Here is a 21523-nt window from a genome sequence, read left to right as displayed (position 1 = left end):
AGTGTATCACATTTACAGAATATTACAGTAAGCCAAGGCCCAGCGATTAAAAGTGACATCATCCCCCATAAGCATCATGTGGCAAGAACTTTGTCACTCGCCTATCTAGTGTCTGCTGGCTTCTAAAAATATACTGAATTACATTTAGCAGGTTAGCTAAGGAAGTGAATTAATAACATTTTACCAACAGCTTGCTCTAGATTTGGGAGAAAATTAGAAGGGTGATTTTCAGATTTTTTTTTTAAATTGCTGATTAAATAACCGGTTTTACCATCAATATCTCAAAGGAAGTGAAACAAACGGTCCTAATCTTCATCACTTTTAGGCTGTTAGTTACTGTTCTGACTGCCATATTTTTACATTTTTTAAAGAAATTGTGAAGCCTTACCATTGTCTTGAGGAGTTATTGAACTTTTCAATGTAAGTGAACAATGTTATCAGTCGAAACAGGTAACATTAATAATGTCCAGAATTAATAACGGTATTGACTGAATGCATTGTATCGGAGTGCTACAGTGTGAACATGTCACATACTCTCCTTTGAGCATCATGGTAACTTTATACATGCCACCGATTCTCCAACCTTCAGTCATGTGCTCCCACTCGTGTACACTCTGACAATGACGAATGGAAAGGAGGGAAGAAATCCTCAGTCTATAGTTTGATTCCAGTTTTGCGTACAAGCATTGAAAGCTACACTTCTATGGCTTTTGTAGGAACATAACAAAAAAAAAACAGTTGTAGGCTACTTGGCCCCTCATGCCTGTCCCACCATTCAATGCGATCATGGCTGATCTGTCCCAGGCCTCACTTCTTCTGTGGCAGTTGCTTGAATCTTTCAACAATTGATCTACTTCCTCTTTGAAGACCCCCAATGATCCAACCTCCACAATCCTTGAGGGGAAAGAATTCCAGAGATTCACCAATCTCTCTGAGAAGCTTCCTATGCAACTCAGTTTTAAATAACCAACCCCTTACACGGTAACTATGCCCCCTTGTTTTGTATTGAGATGGCTCTGATGTGCAGCAATTGTCCCAATGGTGTGCTTGCTAAATGTATTCCTAACATTAGACAACATGTACAAATAGCTCCAGATTTAGCAGATGATCCTACCCCTTGCTCAGTATTCAACTCCACTGGCTTCATGAAGAGGTCCTCCTTAAATGAATTTAATGCAATAACATTGTGCTGTACAGATATAACAGACAAGTGCTAACTCTCCATTTGCTCAGTACTCAATCTTTACCACCTCTGTGGAAACTTGTCCAAGAGAGGTCAAAAGAGGAAGTTGAAGGAGATGTAATTACTGGATGCTCACAATTGTCTAGAGCAGCATTGCTAGGCACTTGGTGCCAAGCCAGCTCAACAAACCTCAGCAGCGCATTTGATACAGGCCCTGGAGAGAGAGATCTAAAACCAGTCAGAACCTGCGAAATGAAAATGTACAACCTAACAAAATCAAAATAAAATCAATTTCAATTGTGTAAGTAGAGTTGCAAAAAGTATATGGAACATATCAAGAAATGTCTAATTATACTGGATACAGAAATGGTACCAACCTAGCTGCAACTCTGGAGAACAGTGAACATTCTTCCAACTCCAGACAACCTCACAGCAACTCCTCCTTCTGCAGTTGACGGGGGTGGATGTGAGGGAGGAACTCCGAGAGGTGAAGAGGCAGCAAGATCCACTCTTTGCCTCACAATTCTGCAAGATCATCTTCCGATTCTGAGTCCACTCCATGGAGCAGGATGAGATGTGCCCATGCATCTCCTTCCATAAGGCTCTGTGATCCACGACCTTAAGGAAGAGGACTGTTCGGTAATTTTCTCGCAGACGGACATATTGCCGTCTGTATGACAGAAAGGGCACAGATAGCACAGCTTCTCAGAACTTCCTATTCTTTAACATGGGGGTCTTCGAAGACAGCATGCAGGAGAATCTAGACCAACCACTGACCCAAGAAGAGCTGACTGGCTCCATCCATTTCTTTGACGAGAATAAAACTCCTGGAAGCAAAGATTTACTGTCTGAGTTATACTCCTTCCATGGGATTGGGTGAACCTGGACCTGCTGGAAGTGTACACTGCTGTGTGTCTGGCCGGCAGCGTCAGATTCCATGAGGAAGGGCATCATCAACCTCATCTACAAGCAGAAGGGGGAGAACGATGACATCAGGAATTGAGACCCATCTCCCTGATAAATGTGGACTATAAGATCCTGACATGCACGTACATGATGGACATGTTCTACAAAATAGGCTTTGGGGAGGGAATCAGGAAATAGATCCAACTGCTCTTCACTAATATCTATAAAGCAGTCCAAAACAATGGGAGAAAATGGATATCTTCCCCATCGGGTCTGAAGCCAGGCAGGTTTCCCACTATACCCGGTCTGGTTTGTGTGCTGCATATAACCCTTTGCTGAGTCCATCAGGAAGGACAAGAGCATATGAGGGATAACATTGTTAGACAGTGGGAGCACTCAAATCAAAACCTTGTACATGAACAATGTCGCTGTTTTCTGCTCGGATCCACGATCAGTCTACAGATTGATCATCATCTGCAATCAATTTGAGTTGGCATTGGGTGCCAGAGTCAACCACAGGAAGAGCGAGGCCGTGCTCTTGGCACTTTGGTCTGCCTGAAACTTGTTGGTCTCCCAGCATAGCGAGATGTTGTCCGGGAATGTTGCTGACTGGCCCATTCCAAACTGGTGCAGCCATCTACAAGGTTCTGCGTGGACGACTACAGTCTAGATTTCTCCTGCTGCTGAACATTGAGGGGCAAAGTCTGATGGGGACACCCCTCAAACAAGGGAAGGGATATCATCCTAAGGGGCCACATGAATGGCAAGAATGTTTTGTTTTATTAAAAGATGGGTGCAAACACTAATAAGTATGACAATTACAAATATATAAATGCTGAGAATGTTTGAACATTTTTTGCACAGTTTTGTACATTTATTTTTTATCCTGAATAAAGTTAATTATGGGGGGGAAAAGAAAAAAAGTTTGGTTTTGCTAAAATTACTCAGCTCCAGACCTCATTAAAACCTCAATCAGAATGGGAACCGAAGAAGGGTCTCGACCCGAAAAGTCACCTATTCCTTCGCTCCATAGATGCTGCCTCGCCCGCTGAGTTTCTCCAGCATTTTTGTCTACCCTCGATTTTTCTAGCATCTGCAGTTCTTTCTTAAACATTAAATAATTCCCAAGAGAGGTGAGAGTGACTGATGCAGTTGTGAAGGGTGTTGGTGAGAGTTCACCTCGAATATTGCACAGTTGTGATCACCTTTGCCAAGGAAGGATATAGTCCAAAGGCGATTCACCAAACTAATTCCTGGGATGAGAGTGTTGCCCTGCCAAGAGAGGCTAAATGGGCTTGAGTGTACTGTATATTTGGAATTTTGAAAAATGAGCAGTGTTCTTACTGAAACATATAAGATCCATAAGGGGCATGACAAGAGGATGGTAAGAGTTTTCACATTGAAAAAGAGAGTGTCTCAAACAAGGGGCCGTAGTTTCAAGATAAGGAGCTAGTCATTTAAAAGCAAGATGTGCAGAGTAGTTTTCTCTCAGAGGTTGATGGATCCCAGGAGTTATCTGCCTCAGTGCTGTGGAGGCTACCTCCATAGGAAGTGAATACATTGTAAAGATCAGCGGATTGAGACCTATGAAGATGGAGTTGGTGGATGACAAATGAAGATTGCAGTCACTTTAGCTCGCCCACATTTTATCAGAGGGGTGGGGATTCATGTTGAAAATGGGGAAGCTTGAGGATGAGAACGAATGAGCTTGGAAGGAGATGCAAAAGGAGAGTTATGGAGTGCAGTTGACTGAGTAGTAACAAGGAGGAGCCAACTGTCTGTCCAGATGACAGAAGGAACTACAAGAACATTTTAAAAACAGGGGCAATGGGACGACAAATACCTGTGGAGACTGATTGCAGGAGAACGTGCAGGGGCCTGAATGTTCACCTTCCCAACTCAAAACAACATTATTCAGTACGTTCAACACTCTAAACCTCAGCAGTCAATAAACCACAGCAAGCCAAGAAACATGCAGATCAGTTCTGGAGCATTATGTTATTCCAATCCGTAAATAAAACTTTGCCTAAAAGCAAGCTGGAAATGTACTTTTCAAACAGCACAAAGAGCAATCTATTTCACTCGGTCTGAATTCACAATAGTTGTGCTGTCAGTTTAGTGTCAGCATTTCAGTCACCTTGAAGGAATGCGGTGATGGTTATTTTCTCTCAGATGTTAGAGCAAACAATCAGGAAATTTCCACCTGTTGACTCCAAATATGTACCTTTACTCTTTAAAGTGTATGCATCCTCTGCACATACTCCCACAGGGATCTTGACCAGGAAGGCCTCTGACCTGAAACGTTAGCACAAAGTCTCTTTCCATAAATACTGCTTGACCTGCTGACCATTTGATGTATTTTCGGATTTTATTGTCCCTAATTTCACCCAAGGTACCCAGGAACTAAAGGCTCTTAATTCCCTCAGCTCTAAATATACCTTCAGTTCCTCAAAGTCAAACTCTTTTTGACTCAGCATGGGACTCAGAACAATCGCTTGGGATGCAATGCCCCAAATGGTTTCTTGCAAGTGTATCTAGTGCAACATTAGTTTTATGTTCTGGAATATAGCTGAAATTATCTGTTTGTTCCGTCGGTCAATTTGGATTTACAATTGCATACAACAGGCTTGCTGACAGAGGTGGAAGTAGGGACTCAAATAACAAAATATCCAGATGAGCACCTGAATTGCCAAGGCATTGGCAGATTAGGGCCAAATGCTGGTAAATGGGATTAGTACAGATAGACATTTGATGGTCAGCATTGACTTAGTGGGTTGAAGGGCCTATTTCTCTGCTGTATGACTCAATGACTGAGTCCAAACATGACGACCTTTCCTGATCTCATTTTCATTTTTCACAGCCTATGCCGGAGAGATGCAGACTGCTGAACGGGAGGTAAGGCCAATTGCTGGCACTCTGCTCCTAATCAATTGTCATTGGGCTTTGTTTCATATGCAATCAATGAATGTGTGTATGCATGGGCCCACTGTTAAAATCCATAGTGGTCTATGGCTTTTACATCAAGCCATACTCAGCATGTTTCTCAGAGAGGGGGTTGTTCAGATTGAAAATATTCTGAGCCTCCGAAGACCTATTTTAAAATCAAATCTGAGCAAGTTCCCAGTGTTCAGCCTCGATCGCCAGGTGCGTGCTGTGGCTCAACGCTTTTTTGTGAACAAGTTTTTAAAAGATTGTTAGATTGACCACAATTTTATTTGCAAAGCAAAAGCACTTTATCAGGAATTTTGGTAGCCGTCATCATCTTAATTGTAAACGCAAGTGACAGATGAAGCAATACTGGAGAAGATAAGTTGATTAAAGCTCCCAGAATCATAATCAAGGGCTTGTAAAGTTCAATGCAAATTGTCAAGACTTCTGGTATTTTGGATTTGTGACTCTGATCATTTAAACTGAGGCCAACGATAAGGGTTTCTCATCCTCGACAAATCAGATCGCTGGGGTCCAGTTGCCTGGGTGGCTGATTCTTGCTGAGTTATAAACGATTCAGTCCCAACACCCCAAACTGATCTTAGTGCAGAAACCCAAAGGGGTTTGATTTCGGTTGCACCCAATTCTGAGTTTAGCTGGGACAACATCTTGGCTTCAGTTTCTAGTCCACCTCTTGTGAAGGTGGGAATGGTATTTGGTTCCCTCTAGTGACTTTGATTAATTAATGCAGGGTTCCAGCATTTTCTGATTAGGTGTTAATTTTTCCAGACTTTTGTTTATCAGTGAAGAATTAATTCAAAATCTGAAATTATGCATCCTCTTAGACAGCTTTAGTTGCTGTATTTACATTAATACAAATACATTTGTTCGAGTGGTGGCGCCATAGAGTGTGGCAGCCTCGCCTGCAGCTGTTCGTTCTTCACCATATTTTTTATTTTTAGTTTGTTAAAAAAGTTTTGTTCTGGAGGCCTATTAGTCTTTTTATGTGGGGGATGGGTGGGAGGTAAGGGGGGAATCTTTTTTCCCAGTCCCTACCTGGGCAAGGATGCATCCTTCCTCCGAGCCGCATCTTCGCCCCCTCCATTTGGATTGGCGCGGCCTTTCCTGTCGGAGACCAGCCAGAGCTTCGAGCTGCAGCTTCAGCACTGAGGTACCATTGCGGAACGGGGCGATGCCTTACCCTGGTCGCTGTGTTGGAGTGCTGGGCCTGCCGACTTCAACATCGTGGAGCTGTAGTCTGCGGAGCTTCCAGCCGCGGCAGCGCTGACTTTATCAATGCGGAGCCTGGGATCTCTCGCCGAGGTCGCCAGTGTTGGAGCTCCACCCAGCGAGGCCTGTGGACTTCGAGAGCCGCGATCTCCGGGAGGAAGCAGCCATTTTGGAACGCCAAGCCGCTGTTCCAACGCCGGAGTTCCATCATCCCGGCGAGAGGGCCTGAAACATCAGGCCGCCGTAGCGGCAACTGCAGAGGCCTCAATAGGTCCCGACCACGGGTGAACATTAAGAAGTGGACTGAACTTTGCTGCCTTCCCTCACAGTGGGAAACGTTGATCCCGCTGTGGGGAGATGTTTTTTATGTTTAATGTTAAATTCTATAATGTGTTTAATTTATTTGTGTGCTGCATTGACAACTCAAATTTCACTGCACCAATTGGTGTATGTGACAATAAATGTCCTTTGTCCTTTGTGTTGATGGTATTGTTAACCCTTTGGCCCACTGAGTCCAAACTGACCCGCAATTTTCCAATTACATTACTCTCACATTAATCCTATTTTTATTCTCCCCACATCTTCATCAATTCAGCCCAGATTGTACCCCTCACATACACAACAGCCAGGGTACAGTCCTCTACCCCATTGCAGACATTGGACATTTCATGTAATTGATGTGCTACAATGCTGAGAACCATATACTGCCCACTATATATTCCCCATTGCTCTATCTATTGTACTTGAGTTTGACTTGAATGTATCGATGTGTAGTATTATCTGATTTATTTAGATGGTTTGCAAAACAACGTTTTTCACGACAAACATGATAATATTAAATTTAAACCGAAACCCAAAAGGTAGTATTTCCAACAGTCTAGCATTTTCTGTATATTGTATTGGAGAGTTAGACCGGTCTTTTTAGTTGAGTTTTTTAGTTGGACTGCAACATGCAGTCAAGGGGTGAGAATGCTACCCTCTGAACGACAACTGACACCAGTAATCTAGCAGCACATCCTAGGAGTATGCTGGTTCATTTTCTAGAAACTCAACACAAAGTCACTCTTCCCTGAAAAATCAAGATCATGCTTGTGGCTCCCTCATTTCCATTTCCCCATCTAATTTCATCGCAAGGGGAAATGGACTACAGTGGCTGCATGTGACAATGGCCAATGGTTGATGGAAATGTGCTGAGCTTAGATAGGAATGTATCTGCAATGTGACCTTATATGGATTATCAGACTAAAGAGGAGCGAATCCTGAAATGAAGCCTGCCGATTGCGTAGGATAACTCTCACTATTGTTCCCTTGAAATGAGAATAATTTATCAAACTATCAGTAAATTCTGCTTCTGTAGATTGTCGTGAGGGGTAGATTGCACTTAATAATAGATGCACTGCAGATGGAAATGTGGCATTTTGTTTAATATTGAAAATAATTTTAGTTTCCTTAATTCTGTTATTATGTTAAAAATCTAGTTTTACTCGGATGTTAGCTGCCAGTTGGAATTTGTGATATTGCCTGTTGTCTTAAGACAAAAGGAAAGCCATTTGGCCCATTGAGTCAATGCCGGCAGACAGGAGAGGGGAGAATAGGGAATGACTTGGGTATAAATGGTCCTTCATTATTTTAGTCATAGTCATACAGCACAAAAACAGGCCCTTTGGCCCAACTTGCCTCCAACTTGCAGACCAAGATGCCCCATCTACATTAATCCCACCTGCCTGCGTTTGTCCCAATACCACCCACTTTGGTGCTGTATGTAAATTTGACTATACAAGGAACAGCAGATTATTTTAGCTGCTTTCGTGTGGCTGTTTCAAGTGTAGATGAGTGTAGAAGTTGTGGTGGTGGTGGTGGGGCGGGGATGTGGATGCAGTAGGGTGCGGGAGTCATATCTATGTTATGGACTCGGTTACATAAACAGTTCTCCAATTTCTTGCCGTCTTGGTCAGAACTGTTGCTGATCAAAACTGTGTTGCATCCTGATAAGATACTTTCTACAGTGTATCTTTAGAAGTTGGTAAGAGTGGAGACATGCCCCAGCCAGGTTCTCTATCCTCTGGAACTCCCTGCCAACTGGTTGGCCTCTGAACCAAATGATGTTATGCCAACCTAGAGTGGAATATTGTTCATTAAAGCTACCTGACTCTCAAGGGTTGTGTTAACCAGGCCTTGCCATCAAAGTGAATGTAGCAACATTGATAAGAGGCATCGTGTTTTAATTCTGTTATAGTTAAAATGTCGGGTGCCATTAAAATGTCATTACGTGCAATGTCTGACTGAGTATTTGGAATTCCATGATGTTTATGACCCATCTAGTGTTTTTCTGTGTACGAGCTGCTGCTGGTGAAAGCCACCCTTGATTCTAAACAACCATTGTTAATTTCCCAAGCACAATTCACGCTCCACCTTTAAACAAGAAATGACACTTTCCCATCAGCCTGGCCAAGAACTGGATGCCCCCGATGTGAAATGACCTTTTTCTAATCTGTTGTTTTTATATTCCAGTGGTCTCCAAGGGCGTTAACCTTATGGCCCAGTCAGTGAGAAATAGAGCCTGCCATTCTGAGCATCGGAAGATTGATGAGAGTTGGGCCTCCTGATTACGTACTCACATTCCCTTTGAGATGTAACGAAGAAAGGTAGACAGCAGTCAGCTGGAAAAGATACAGATAAAAAATTTATCAGATCTGTAATTATAGCCAAACAAGGTTTAAAAACGTTGCCTTCTATTTTTATCAATAACAATTACTTTGATTCTCCGGTTAGTAACCCTGTCCTCTTGAAGCAAGACTGTAGAGCAAGCACATTCAACTGTTATTGCTGATCCCTGCTGCAGCGTTTGGACCCATCCCAAGTATGCTACAGCATGGTGCAATATATTGGAAATGATACAATGTCCTGCACGTTTTGGTTATGTATCTTAACAGAAAGGTTTTATGGCTGATTTCTTTTGTGAAGAAGACATATATATAAATCTGGTTCAAGTTGTTGTGAAGGTTGAATTTAGTGGCTGCTGCAAAGGTCAGCTGGTAAATCTCTTTTATTTTTCATGAGGCAGCCTGACCAAGAGTGGGAGATCCTTTCTGTTGTTCATTTAAATACTATACACATTTCTAAAATTGTGCTGTACACAGTCTGCAACTATTCTGGTTTCACTGCCTCTCCTCTATAATTTCCCTCAACTGGATAATCATCATCTAATTATTCTCATATGCATCCCTGAGTCACCAAGTCCAGTTTCAGAAACCGACTCCATCACCTCAGCATCTCCTGGTCATTCCACATTTACCTCCCACCGTATTCTGATTTACACACTGCATCTTGGAACCATGACCTAGTAATCAGTCGTGTGGAGAATATCATTGGCAGGTAGCACTCTGTCATGAAGGAGTGAGAAATGTCTCACCCACCAAAACTGATGTCCTTTTTCTGCAGTGGCATTAGAAGTGCTCCTGAATTATGTAAAGACTGGAGCTTTTCTTTGAGACATATTTTTATCTGGAATGCCGATGACTCGCCAGGCTATTAAATTGTCCAATGTTGTGGTGTTTGAGATGCCAGGCAGATTCTCCTTCTCTGCTGCTGTTCTGAGGGCTCATGCAGCATTTACAGGTCAGCTGTTGGTCTGTCACTTCAGGCTGCTGGGCTTTTCTTGATATGTTTTATTCAGAAAAGTTTGCAGTCTAAACAGAGCAATGTTTTGTTTCAGTGTTCACATTTTACTACTGGTGCCTGAAGCTGCCATCCATGTCATAGAATGAACACAAAGTGCCAGAATAACTCAGTGGATCTGACATCATCTCTGAAGGACATGGATAGGTGACGTTTCATGTCGGGACCCTTCCTCAGACTCAGTCTAAAAAAGGGTCTCGACCCAAAACGTCGCCTATCCATTTCCTCCGGAGATGGTGCCTGACCCACTGAGTTACTCCAGCACTTTGTGTTCTATGCAAGATTACAACTTCTGCAGTTCCTTGTGTCTCCATGTCACAGGATGAGGTGATAAGAGAGGAGGGATGGGGCATGGAGCAGGAATAATGGTATGTGTGTCATCTAATGAAGCGAGAGCAGTGTACAAAAACAATTACATTGTATTAATAAATAGAGAATTGCACTGTAAGTGATTTTTCTGACCTTAACGTGTGAAGACAGTGCCTGAATCTGATTCCAGTGATCAAGGTAGCAGAGTGCAACCTCTAAAAAACAGGCATCCACTATAACATTTAACTGAAGGATTTAGCAGTCAGCACAGATGAAAGAATTACAGCAATAAGCAAGGGCCTAAAAAAATGCACTGCTAAATATTCTTGAATGATAGTTCAGTCGAGGATAAATTAAACACCTAACATGCTGGGATGTTGAAACTGAGAATGAGTATCTGCTCCGCAAATGAAGTGTGAGAAGTAGCTGCCATCAGAGTTATTGCTGAATTCTACACGAGATGAAATGGTGCGTTAAACGTGAGTGTGCAGTCTGTCATCCAGTCACTGAATGCTGGAACAATGAAGTGCAGAACAAGTGTTGGCAGGAGGGAAGGAATGAGAAGTGAACCACCCTGTGACCGCTCGTGAGCACCAGCTGTGGAGTAAGGTTCAAAAAGGTCCGATGGGTTCAGTTTAAAGTTTCTTGCAGAGGTAGCTAAGGAAAGAGAAAGTGTGTCACTCATTGACCCAAACTGTCAACAGATTAGAGAGGCTGAGATTCCTTATGCCCCTGTCCCACTTAGGAAACCTGAACGGAAACCTCTGGAGACTTTGCGCCCCACCCAAGGTTTCCGTGAGGTTCCCGGAGGTTGCAGGTGGTTGCAGGTAGTGGAAGCAGGTAGGGGGACTGACAAAAACCTCCAGGAACCTCCGGGAACCGCACGGAAACCTTGGGTGGGGCGTAAAGTCTCCAGAGGTTTCCGTTCAGGTTTCCTAAGTGGGACAGGGGCATTACTGCAGTGGGCTTGGGATAGCCTAAAATGTCAGCATCCATAGCTGGTGCAACATTCCCAGTAGTGAGACAATTTCCCTTGCCAGCAGACCACATTGACACTGGACTGCCAAAGCAAATGCTCCACTCTGACTTTTATCAGGAGAAAGTACTCGGCAGACAGAGGATAAGAGTCAGGGATTTGCTAAACTTTCGTTGAAGATCAATTCTTGGCAAACTCTGGCCCAAGATACTGAAGGTAGACTCTAAACATCTGGAGTAGTGTTGAGAACCCAAAGGGCATTGGGAGCACTTGGATGCTCTATTAATGGGGCAGAGAGAGCTCTCCACTTCACAAACAACCCCCTTGGATACTGACTGCCCCCTCCATGGACAAATCAGCACTCCCCACTTTAGATTCACCAGTCACCTCAGAACCTACAAACCCAGAGCGAACCACATGGTCCTCAATCCCGAGGGACTTCCTGAGCAGTAGAGGAGCATTGGTGTGATTGGTCACCAGGAAGGAATCCTGCTGCACCAGGCTCCTCACACAGTTAACAGTATCAGTATTTGGAACACAGCACTGGGAGTTTTAGTTTCATCTTTTATTTATACCATGCAGGAGAAAGTGTTGTAGCAGCAACAGGTTTGGTGCATGATCCTTATGCCTGGTTCAATGAACATTAAGTGCCTTTTAACTCTGTTACCATGGCAACTGTGCCCACGCCCCTGTTTTAAACAGCACATGACATCCTAGAGATTCTGGAGACCATTCTCCTGAGACAATAACCCCAATTGAATGTGGTTTGTAGTGAAGAAATGATTCAGGGCTGTGAAAATGTTGCAGAAGAGGAGTCAAATGAAAGTTTAACCTAATATTTAATGTTGAAGATGTTAATGAGCTCATTACCCAATGTTCTGTTTGCAGTAGTGGCTATCTGCAGAATAACCAAGGCCCTGTCTTGCAGCAAGCACCCAGTGCATCAAAATAAATGGGTATCTTTGGAGTGAGACTGGAACTGGAATGGGGACAGAATCTTCAGGACACAGTGACCAAATGTCAGAAGTGGAATTACTATTAAACAAAGAATTGGCATATTTAGCAGTCCGACCAAGCTGAGCCATCTAATTGCTTTGGTAGGAATCTGTCAATACAGTGAAGATGCTGACCTTGTCATACATCCTGTAACTGGGAACAGAAACACTACCCTCGACTTATCCTTTCAAGTAAATCTCATTACGTGGCATTACATCTTTCATTACAGCCCGATTTAAATAATTGCCACAGACCTCTGCCTCTCAGCACACAGACTTGACAAGCAAGTTAAAAATTCAGCAAAAAAAAACTCCACTGGTGCAGGAGGAATGTCAATGTTATGCTTGTGATTAAACAGAAAGATTCAACTGAGTATCTTAACATAAAGCTTACATGTGATTTTTTTTTTCCCCAGTGCTCGTCAAGGTCTCTATAAATAATACATATCTGTGTGTGTATGTCTCGGACTGGCTTCTGCCTCAGGCAGTTTTACATTTAACAGATAATTTGTCAGCAAACGCTGGGAAGGGGAAAATGTAGCTCATTAATTTTTGCTAATCTGCATTCTTCCTCTTTAATAATGTATTGATTATCTCATTTTTAAATTCCCTTGTTAGCAGAGCTGGGAGTGAGGGTCAGATTCTGATGGATGATTCTGTTGGTGCCCACAAACTGCCTGTTAAGTGATGAGATGAGCACCTTTCAAACTGACCTTCCACAGCCGGGCAGCTGAGCTGCTTGTTGAGTCAGGTCATAAAAATCAATATCCCCCCCCCCTCCCCCCCTGCCCCCACCCTGACAAACACCCAGAGCAGACATTCATCAGTCAGTCTTGTTGATGCTTTTCCCTGCCCCTGACGGTGTATTAATCAGTTCTGTGTGCCCGGGCACCTGCATGGGCATGTTGACGGCTGCAAAATATCCCCTGTCATTTGGTGATCATTAGCTAAATGCAACTTTAGGTTAGTTCATTATTGCTGTGGGCAACTTATGCATTAATTTATCTGTGGAAAGGATTAGCATGCATTAATTTCTCCATGCTACAGGCTGTCATGTATCAATGCATCACCACTCATTGGCTGCTTCTGCACAATAATTAATCACACTGAGCTCTCTCTATCCCCACCTTGCATCATCTTATCGTTCTTCACAGACAACATTATTACCAGCAGGAACAATTATTCAATGTCTGGTTCCATTGAACCAGAACCAGATTGTTAAAACAGTGTAACAGAAGACCTCCAGTGAATCTGGCCCACACCTTTGATGTTTCAGTCAAGCACGTGGGCGCGTGCCTTTCATGCTGCCATTGTTCATTCTGTCCGGCACGCAGAGTAAGACCTTTAAACCATCAGAAGTACCCGCTTCTTTACAGAATCGCAGTCAAGGTTGCCACTGTGCATGCTCAACCTGAAATCGTCATCTTTGTTGGGTGAATCCAATGCTTGATATTTGTGACAGGTGGCCTATGCTTAACTTGTGAGTTATCACATATTCTTCATGTTCACGGTTTTGTCTCTCAGTAACAACAGGAGCCTGATCAATGAACCTTCCCTTGAAGTGGAGTTTCCATTGTGATGAGTGAGATAGGTATAGCTACAACTGCTGGGATTGGAATCCATGCAGTTGAGAGTAGAGAGGATTTCTTGCCTTTGTTTTCCAAGATAGTTACAGTACCAGAGAACAGGGAGAGTTCTTCAGATCCATTCATGTTTGAAGGAAGAATTATTACTATGTGAGAAGGTAGGAGAAAGAAAATCCATTTTGCTAAATGATCCAAAATTATTTATTTAAAAAGGTGCTGGATCTTAAAAGGGAACATATTCCAGGGCAAAAAGGACAATTCTGCCATGTAGCCTCCTCAGTGAACACAAGCAAGATGGAAAGTCACTGTGAATGGTATCCAGACTCCTTGTGATTTATTCTTTCTCATTCAATGTTCTCTCTCCCATTCCCACTATTGGAGGATTGGAAATAGAATTGGATAGAGACTCTTGTTCTCTACTTTGTTCCATCATTGCACAATGATAAAGCAAAGTCTGCCACCTGCACCATTTCAGAGCCGAAATCTTGATTTCTGAACCAAAATGATCAACACTCACAAAAAGCAATGTATTCTTTTACTGATGGAAGGCATTCTCATTACAAGAAAGATCCTATTTTAAGGACCATTATGTACAACAGAGATTTTGGTTTTAAATTGTCGCAGGCTTCTTGACTAAGATGTTTTCTTCCTCATCTAGTAATTTGCATGGTATTCTTAGTTTAGGTGAGAATTGTCAAGATTTGATACTTCCTGGAAAGTCTGCTGTGGAGGTTCATCCAAAATGTCACCATGCAGCACTGAGTAGACCATGAATACTGCACACTTGTGCTTCCAACTAAAGTAGTGCTGAAATATCATAGAAAGTTACAGGGCCCTTTCAAATTGCAGGTATTCTAAAAGTGCTCTGAAAGTGTTATGTCAAGGCCATAACTTTCACAATGTTAGGAGTATGTTTGATAGAACTCAAATCCTACAATGACATTTAACTAAACAACAGCAAGGCTCCGTCAACTCTTTAAAATCTTGCTTACACAGCTGTGAGATTCTTGAAATAAAGCTCTCAAGCTCAGCTGGAGGGTGAGCTATTGTACAAGGTAGGGCGTTCAGCTTGTAGTCAGTAAGGTGGGAGTTAGAAGCTTTATGTGATGCTTTGTACAAGCTTGACTTTATTCACATTGTTAGAAAAGCCGGACTTTCTTACTGAGCCATCTCACGCTGACATTAAAAGCTCTTTCAAATATTCAGCTCTTTCCCTCACCCCGAACCAAAGTAAAAAATATTAATAAATAATCAAATTGATCCAATGGTTTGTTATTTATCGGGCCTATAAATAGTTTCATATCCAGGGGAGCAATTCAGCTGAAACAGCTGGTACTGAATTCTGTTGTTGAGTACAGTAATAGCCTACAACCTTGAGGAACAAAACCTTCACATCAGCTTGTCACCTTTCTGACCAACCCATTGGTTTCTGTGCCATCCTGATCGTTTCTGCCTTTTATTCATTTCTCAATGATATCCCCCCCCCCCCCCCACTGATTCTGCAATCCCACTAATGCTCTCTCTGCCTTGACCTGTCCCTTCTCTAATATCATATTCCTCTTAATCAGATATTTTCTCTTCTCTTCATTGTGAAGCCATTGGAATGCTTGTTGAAGTAAGGAAAGTTGCGTCTTCGGCTGATGGGAAGAAAAACAGGAGATGGATTAGGTGTTTAAAACTTAGAAATAGAGAAAGAGGGAAAAAGAGAGCAAGGAGTTCCAAAGTCTTGGATAAATAAAGAACAAAGCTAGAAGCATTATTTCTCAAAGTTTTTTAATAACATATTCTTAATTGCCAATGTTCTCTAACCTAAAAATAATTGTTGACATCAAGGAATGTTCACTACAACACTCCTTTGCTGAGAATGCAAGCCAGAGAAAATGTATTCTATATAATGTCTCTTCAAAGCTGTTCAGGGTTACATAGCTTTTCACATTACAATCAATTGCAGAATGGACAAGAACCACAAGCATAAAGCAACGATCAACATTAGACTCCACCCCGAAATATTGCTGCCACATAACAAATAACAATGTCCATGTTCACATGAGTGTTTATTTCTTGATTACAAACAAGGGGAGGACAGATACTGCCAGCTTTATTTGCTGTGGTGAGGGTAGGATGTGGTTGTGTGGTGAGGACGTACAAAGTTTGAAGTTTACATTCTTGGCCATTTCATTTTTGACAGTCTTTACCTGCTCTGGTTCCTCTGGCACCCTTTACGAAAACTATTCTCAACAAAATTGCCCTCAACCTTTGCAAACTTCCTATTTTCTCTTTGTAATAACTGCCTTATTTTCCAACCACTCTAAAAAATGTTTTTTTGTACATAAGAAGCTCAGTTGAAACATAACTTACTGGCAGCATTGCAACAAGCGTCACAAGTGTGCAAATGCAGGTCAGCATAGAACTGTCGTTAATTTTACCTCATTCAAAAAAGACGAGAGCCACGGAAACAGGCCCACCATGCTGCCTGATCAATACTGATCAATACTAATCCCATTTACCCTCATTAGGTCAATGACCTTTATGTTTACTATGTTGACATATTCTATTGTGCTACTGCAAGCAAGAATTTCATTGTTCTGTCTGGGACAATATGACAATAAAGATTCAGATTCAGATTCAATTTTAATTGTCATTGTCAGTGTACAGTACAGAGACAACGAAATGCATTTAGCATCTCCCTGGAAGAGCGACATAGCAAATGATTTAAATAAATAATAATAAGTGATAATAAGTGTCCGGGGGGTGGGGGGGTGATTGGCAGTCACCGAGGTACGTTGTTGAGTAGAGTGACAGCCGCCGGGAAGAAGCTGTTCCTGGACCTGCTGGTTTGGCAACGGAGAGACCTGTAGCGCCTCCCGGATGGTAGGAGGGTAAACAGTCCATGGTTGGGGTGAGAGCAGTCCTTGGCGATGCTGAGCGCCCTCCGCAGACAACGCTTGCTTTGGACAGACTCAATGGAGGGGAGCGAGGAACCGGTGATGCGTTGGCCAATTTTCACCACCCTCTGCAATGCCTTCCGGTCGGAGACAGAGCAGTTGCCATACCATACTGTGATTCAGTTGGTAAGGATGCTCTCGATGGTGCAGCGGTAGAAGTTCACCATGATCTGAGGAGACAGATGGACCTTCTTCAGTCTCCTCAGGAAGAAGAGACGCTGGTGAGCCTTCTTGATCAGAGTTGAGGTATTGTGGGTCCAAGAGAGGTCATCGGAGATGTTGACTCCCAGGAACCTGAAGCTAGAAACACGTTCCACCTCCATCCCGTTAATGTGGATGGGGGTGTGCGTGCCACCCCTGGACTTCCTGAAGTCTACAATGAGCTCCTTGGTCTTCTTGGAGTTAAGGGCCAGGTTGTTGTCAGCGCACCATGCTGCTAAGTGCTGGACCTCCTCCCTGTAGGCCAACTCATCGTTGTTGCTGATGAGGCCAATCACCGTTGTATCATCTGCATACTTGATGATGGTGTTAGTACCATGTACAGGTGTGCAGTCATAGGTGAAGAGGGAGTAGAGGAGGGGGCTCAGCACACAGCCCTGTGGAACGCCGGTGTTCAGGGTGAGGGTTGAAGAGGTGTGCTTGTCTAACCTAACAGACTGGGGTCTGTTGGTTAGAAAGTCCAGTATCCAGTTGCAGAGGGAGGGGTCGATGCCCAGGTTACCGAGTTTGGTGATCAGTTTTGATGGTATAATGGTGTTGAATGCTGAGCTGTAATCGATGAACAGCATTCTTACGTAAGTGTCTCTGTTGTCGAGGTGGGAGAGGGCGGAGTGATGTGCCGTTGAGATGGCATCCTCCGTACTCCTGTTCTTGCGGTAGGCAAACTGATAGGGATCCAGTGTGGGGGGTAGGCAGCTTTTGAGGTGTGCCAGGACCAGCCTCTCGAAGCACTTGGTGATGATGGGGGTAAGTGCAACTGGGCGGAAGTTCGTTGAGGCTTGCCGCAGTGGAGTGTTTTGGCACTGGCACGATGGAGGTGGTTTTAAGGCACGTGGGGACAACTGCTTGGGCAAGTGACAGGTTGAAGATGTCAGTCCAGACGTCTGTCAGCTGCGCAGCACAGGCCCTGAGCACGCGCCCAGGGGATGCCGTCAGGGCCAGCAGCTTTACGTGCATTAGTCCTACTCAGTGCCACGAATACGTCGTAGGGGGTGAGTGTGAGGGGTTGGTGATCGGCAGGTAGCACAGCCTTGATGGCTGTCTCTAGATTGTCCCTGTCGAAGCGGCCATAGAAGTGGTTAAGCTCCTCAAGGAAGGAGGCGTCGCTGGATGTGGGGGTGGTGTTGGAGGGTCTGTAGTCCGTGATGGCCTGGATGCCTTGCCACATGCGTCGGGGGTCGGAGTTGTTGTTGAAGTGCTCCTCAATCCTGAGCTTATGGCAGTGCTTGGCCTTCTTGATGCCCCTCTTCAGGTTAGCCCTGGCTGAACTGTAGGCTCGAGCATCGCCTGACCTGAAAGCGGTGTCCCGTGCTTTCAGCAGTAGCCTGACCTCGCTGTTCATCCATGGCTTCTGATTCGGGAATATGGTCACCTGTTTGAGGGAGGTGACACTATTGATGGTGGAGTTTATAAAGTCCAGAACAGAGGATGTGTAGGAATCAATGTCCGTGTGGGAGTCAAGGGTGGCCTGGGCTGCAAACGCCTTCCAGTCAGTGTTTCCAAAACACTGCTGAAGTGTGAAGTCCGCTTCCTCTGACCAGACTTTAACTGTCCTCACAGTTGGTTTACCTTACTATGTGGAGGCTGATACGCTCACAGCATTTAAGAAGTGTCTAGAAAAGTGTTTAAATTGCCAAGGCAAGAGTCTAGAGTAAAACACTCTAGACTCTTGCCTTGGCAATTTAAACACTTTTCTAGACACTTCTTAAATGCTGTGAGCGTATCAGCCTCCACATAGTAAGGTAAAGTGGGAAATGGAAGTATTTGTCCTGCAATAGATAGTTTCAGTTCAGGATTCATATCTGCATTTGCTACACCTGACCCATTTATATTTGATATTATACTGAACAGATATTTTTGTTGTTAATTAACACAACCAAATTAATGTAACTAAATACATTTTACAAGAGGAGTAAATCCATCTGCACTCTTCCTTCAGGGGTAAATAGTCTTATGGTCCCTTCTATGAAATATTTATCATATTTATCATAAGAATTATATCTCCACGGCATGAACAGATAATTTCTAGTTTGCCTCCTTGAACAGGGAATCATTTTATAAAGATAGACTAGAAGGTCACTTCCAGCTCATTTGTATTTTTTCGCTATCTCAGTCTCAACTTTATTTCTGCAAATGTTTGTCCCACTCTTACCTCACGATGTTTCTCCACCACACTTGTGTCAGACATTATTACCCCTCTTTCCACTCGGCCACAGAGTGTGGGTTCAAACCCCATTCCATTGATTGGAGCACCTCCTTTAACATGAGGAGGCGGGCCATTGTTACTTGTGTCATTCTTTCAAACTGAGCAGAGATGTTCTTCCCAGTATCCTTCCCATCAGATTATTAAAACAAATAATCCGGACCTTGTACACAAATTGACTGCCACATCTTTAGTATTACAGCTGTGACTTTAAAAGTTGTTAATTGGTTATAAAGCATTTTGGAATGTCCTAACAAGTGGATGTAAATGGTAGTTCTTTGCTTTCATGAAGGTTTGGTGAGAAATAAGATCATTGGTGCACCACTGTCCTCCAGCACTTCACCCAGGTAACTGCACTTCCTGTCCCAGCGACAGTAGGATTTCATGGATGCCAATAAGATGGAAGATCTTCAGGTAATTATTTTTCTCTTATTTCTAATTCAGAACTATGGCACCTCTACTGAGATCAGATAGATTGGGCAGTTTAGGACTTTATTCTGAAAAGCACAGGAGGCTGAGGGGTGAAATAGATGTGTATAAAATCATGAGGGTCGTAGATAGAGTGAATCCAGAGTTTAAGCTTCAAGAACCAGAGGGCACAGGTTTAAGGTGAGAAGGGAAAGATTTAATAGGAACCTGAGAGGCAATGTTTTCTCCCATGAGGGTGGTAGGTATATATAACCAGCAGCCAGTGCAAGTAGTTAAGGTAGGTCCAATAAAAGATTTAAAACACATTTGGACAGGTATATGGATAGAAAAGGTTTAGAGGGATATACTGTAGGCCAAATGCAGGTAAATGTGAATAGCTTAGATGGGGCAGCTTGGTCGGTATCTACGAGTTGGGCCTGGGGCCTGTTTTCATGCTGTATGACCGTATGAGTCCGTGACCTGAAGTAACCATTCAAGTCATTGCTGGGACTCCCTACTCTGTAGCTCAAGACAGACCCAGATGGAGATTAAGGAGGTATGCATTGCCAGTTTCAAAAGGAAGATACAATAATCAAAATGCCAGTATTGTGCTTGCCTCATTTTTGGGAAAAGTCAGTGAAAGAGTAAAAGGTCATTTCAATTAAGAGCATTGTATATACCAAGCAAATTGATATATGGCAGTGCTGCTCGAGATTGTATTTTGTATTAAAATATAAATGCCAAGACAAACATTGCAACCTGATAAATGTCACAGCACGGCCAGCACTGACTAGCTCAGACTTCTGTTCTCAGCGGAGTCCAAATGCACTGCAGAGTCCACACCCGCAGCAGAGGCTAGGTAACTGAGGCATCGTGTCAGGGGCACATGTTCTACAACACCCTGTATCTTTGATATGGTATAAATGCCCAGATGATGCAACACATGAGTGGTTCAGGGCTTTCCTTGTAACAGAATTTAATTACAACCTAATTGTTTTACTATAGCACTGGAGGTGAATAATTCAGTTCGATGTTAGGCTTGAGTTTAGCTTATTGTCACATGTACTGAGGTACAGTGAAAAGCTTTTGATGCCTGCTAACCAGTCATCCACAGTGTACAGATACATGACAAAAGGGAATAACATGGATAACGTTTAGTACAAGATAAAGTCCAGTAAAGTCCGATCAAAGATAGTCCAATGAGATAGATAGTAGTTCAGAACTGCTCTCTGGATGTTGGTAGGATGGTTTTGTTGTCTGACAGCAGCTGGGAAGAAACTGTCCCTGAATCTGGAGGTGTGCATTTTCATACTTTTATACCTTTTGCCCATTGGGGGAGGGGAGAAGATGGAGTGGCCAGGGTGAGACTCATCCTTGATTATGCTGGTGGCCTTGCTGAGACAGAGTGAGGTGTAAATGGAGTCAATGGAAGGGAGGTTGGTTTGTGTGATTCAGCGACTGGTTGCTCACAAGTTGGGCAGTGAGATTCACACCGAGGATACGTGTTGTGGTATCAGCATAAATAGGACTGTGATCTTATGTGAGTTCATACCTTGGTCTGTCACATCATGACAAAGTTAACTATATTTATCCCTATGTGGACTTGGACTAGATACAGTCAATCCTCATTATTGCAGCCTTGCAGAAAAGCAGTGAGATACTATGACCTGTCCAACCGTTATCCTTTCCAAGTTTGATGCACTCTTTAAAAAAACATCTTTCAGGAGGGAAGAAAACCCTTTTCCCGGGCAATCAGTCAATCTCTGACATTTGGCAAAACGTATTTGCTCTAACACTGGTCCCCACCATGCTTCCTGTGTGTTGAAACTATTTAAGCTTGAGGTCCTGTATGGGAGACTGTGGCCTTGATTGAGCAATATCTCAGCACTGGTGTACAACATATGAGGCTGATTAAACAAATCCAATCTATCTGAAGACCACCTCATCGGGAAATTTT

The 21523-nt window shown here is 43.3% G+C and overlaps 1 long non-coding RNA gene across 1 annotated transcript in view; it reads right to left on the bottom strand.

The window, feature by feature from the left end:
• Window positions 1-8299: 8299 nt before the first annotated feature.
• Window positions 8300-21523, bottom strand: part of LOC116990899 — a 38024-nt gene continuing 24800 nt past the window's right edge. Inside the window, exon 4 of the long non-coding RNA XR_004416652.1 lies at window positions 8300-8907. This is a non-coding gene — a long non-coding RNA (uncharacterized LOC116990899). The remainder of the gene's footprint in view (window positions 8908-21523) is intronic.

The sequence above is a fragment of the Amblyraja radiata genome, chromosome 32 (assembly GCF_010909765.2).
Source record: "Amblyraja radiata isolate CabotCenter1 chromosome 32, sAmbRad1.1.pri, whole genome shotgun sequence".
Classification (NCBI taxonomy): domain Eukaryota; kingdom Metazoa; phylum Chordata; class Chondrichthyes; order Rajiformes; family Rajidae; genus Amblyraja; species Amblyraja radiata.
Note: the sequence above shows the minus strand (reverse complement) of the source record. Positions and strands in the feature narration are given on the sequence as shown.